General features: G+C 32.6%; 1 long non-coding RNA gene across 1 annotated transcript; it reads left to right on the forward strand.

The window, feature by feature from the left end:
• Nucleotides 1–561: 561 nt before the first annotated feature.
• On the forward strand, nucleotides 562–1,344 carry LOC142232873 (uncharacterized). The gene is made up of 3 exons (XR_012721233.1): nucleotides 562–822; nucleotides 919–1,150; nucleotides 1,218–1,344. It is a non-coding gene; the product is annotated as an uncharacterized LOC142232873 (long non-coding RNA).
• Nucleotides 1,345–3,203: the final 1,859 nt, after the last annotated feature.

The following is a 3,203-nucleotide window of genomic DNA, read 5'->3' on the forward strand; positions in this document are numbered from 1 at the left end:
CGTTATTGAAATTTTTTCCGTTTCCAATTACACATGTGATTGATCCAATCACCTTTGTGATTGAAACTGAATAATTTTGAGCAATGGAAAGAGCGAAAAGAGAACAAGAGAATGGGTATTTATTCAATAATGTATGATGGAGAGATCAGTCTGTGGAAGTAACTCGTAACGAACGGGTGGGATTTTGTTTTTCGCGTAAATTGAAAAACATGATTGGCGACATTCTGTCTGCTGCATTCAAAATGTGTGCATACATTTTTTGAACGCAACAACAAATCATAGCAAAGGGTTGAAATAAATAAAGTGTGCAACAACAAACGGCCACGTGGTAAAGGTTTAAAAAAAAATATATGACAGAACGCATTTGAAATTACCTGTGTTTTGTGGTATTGCAAAAATGGAAAACAATCTACGTTTATTGAAGGTAAGAAATTGTGAAATGTGAATACCGTTTTCCATTGAAGCCTGTTCACATTAAACGGACTAAAATAATATATTTTTTATTCATTTCTTTTAGTGACCAATTTTATTTCGTGAAATTTACCAATCAATCCCATCAACTCCATCATTTTATCAAATATATAATAATATGTTTGCAATAAAAAAGTGGGTACCGTATTGATCTTTTAAAATTATAAATTTTTTTCACTCCTAGTTTTCTTAAAACCAAGAGCGGTATGGGTTTGCTGGAAGATTCACCTTGCAGTTGCGAAGTAGCGTTGGCATTAAATTGCATTTTTGTTTTACCTGCCTTTTTCAGTTTGAACCCAAGTAGAGAGCAGTATATCTGGTATATAAACTAATAAGCTGAATTATGTAATGGTAAAAAAGTTCTTTCTTTTGGATTTAAAAATATGAAAAATATATGAAAATTATAAAAATATGTATTTTCCATTTATATTTTTTTTCTATTTCCAGAATTTGCAAAGTATCATCAATATAATACCAAATATTACATTGCTTTTCCATTATTTTTGTCTTTGATTGGTTCAAATTTTAATAGACGATATTGATGTGTGGAAATTTTGGAAAGGAATTGTTACTAAAATTAAATTACCGAGCTCCTTTTTATGTTAAAAGACTACCACTGCAAAAGAAGATTATAAATCTTCAACCTGGAACTAAGAATTGAACTTGATATTCTATGCAGGTAATGTTCAACAAAATTAACTTTTAATTGAACAAACTTAAATTCGAATTATTCTGTTTACTTTCAGAAACAACTAATTTAGCTTACAGGCTGCTGATTTATTGGAAATCTAGGCACATCTACATATTAGAAGGAACATACTAACATGGTTATTATTATAAGGAAGATAATGATTTATATAATTTATTTTTTCACCCTATAGTTGTTATTGATAATAGTTGTATTTGTAAGTTATGTTAGAACAAAACACAAATGACAAGAACCAAATTTATTTGTCTATTGCATAATTCAAAAAATAATAAAATATTAAATATGTTTTATAAGAAACAATATTTTCTTTTATTTCAAAAGAAGAAAAAAAACTAAATACGATTTTGGGGTCGCAAAATGTATATTTTTTAATCGAAATTTATAGCCAATTTCAATTAATTATTTAATTGAATGAATCAAATAGTTGATTGATTTTTGTCGCGAAATTAATTAAAATTTTAATTGATTCAATTAAAACTGTGATTGAATTGTATGTTAAAAATCAATCACGTTTTTAATTGATTCAATCACACAATTAATTGATTCCGTGACACAAGTCAATTAAATTTTTAATTAAAAATCGTGTTGGTTTTCAATCAAAATGGGTGATTGATACTATCATTTTCGTGATTGAAGACATTTCAATTAAAACAAGTATATACGGCCGTAAGTTCGGACAGGCCGAAGCTTATGTACCCCCCCATCATGGATTGCCTAGAAACTTCATCTAAACACTGCCATCCACAATCGAATTACTTAAGTTGCGGTAACGCTTGCCGATGGCAAGGTATCTTAAAACCTCCTCTTCTAAATTGTATGTAAGTCCATACGTGGTATATATTAAATCAAAAAAGATCGATCCAATACGTATATAATTCAGTTTGACAAAGTAGACGTAAAATTTTGACAAAATTTGCTACAGAAATAAAATTTTAACAAAATTTTCTATAGAAATGAACCGATATGGACCAATTTTTGTGTGATTGGACCAATTTTGGTATGGTTGTTAGCGACCATATACTAACACCACGTGCCTAATTTGAACCGGATTGGATGAATTGTGCTCCTCCAAGAGGCTCCGGAGGTCAACTGTGGAGAATATTTTATATGGGGGCTATATATAATTAGGGACCGATATGGACCAATTCTGGCACGGTTGTTAAAGATCATATACTAACACCATGTTCCAAATTACAACCGGATTGGATGAAATTTGCTTCTCTTGGAGACTTCGCAAGCCAAATCTGGGGATCGGTTTATATGGGGGCTATATATAATTATGAACCGATGTGGACCAATTTTTGCATGGTTGTTAGAGACCACATACCAATATCATGTACCAAACTTCAGTCGGATCGGATGAAATTTGCTTCTATTTGAGGCTCCGCAACCTAAATCTGGGGATCGGTTTATATGGACGCCATATATAATTAAGGACCGATGTAGACCAATTTTTGCACGGTTGTTAGAGACCATATACCAACATCATGTACCAAATTTCAGCCAGATCGGATGAAATTTGCTTCTATTTTAGGCTCCGCAAGCCAAATCTGGAGATCGGTTTATATGGGGGCTATATATAATTATGGACCGATGTGGACAAATTTTTGCATGGTTGTTAGAGACCATATACCAACACCATATACCAAATTTCAGCCGGATCGGATGAAATATGCTTCTGTTAGAGGCTCCACAAGCCAAATCTGAGGGTCCGTTTATATGGGGGCTATACGTAAAAGTGGACCGATATGGCCCATTTTCAATACCATCCGACCTACATCGATAAAAACTACTTGTGCCAAGTTTCAAGTCGATAGCTTGTTTCGTTCGGAAGTTAGCGTGATTTCAACAGACGGACGGACGGACATGCTTAGATCGACTCAGAATTTCACCACGACCCAGAATATATATACTTTATGGGGTCTTAGAGCAATATTTCGATGTGTTACAAACGGAATGACAAAGTTAAAATAACCCCCATCATATGATGGAGGGTATAAAAATGATTGAATTCGCGATTTTT

The sequence above is a fragment of the Haematobia irritans genome, chromosome 4, assembly GCF_050003625.1.
Source record: "Haematobia irritans isolate KBUSLIRL chromosome 4, ASM5000362v1, whole genome shotgun sequence".
NCBI classification, from domain to species: Eukaryota; Metazoa; Arthropoda; class Insecta; order Diptera; family Muscidae; genus Haematobia; species Haematobia irritans.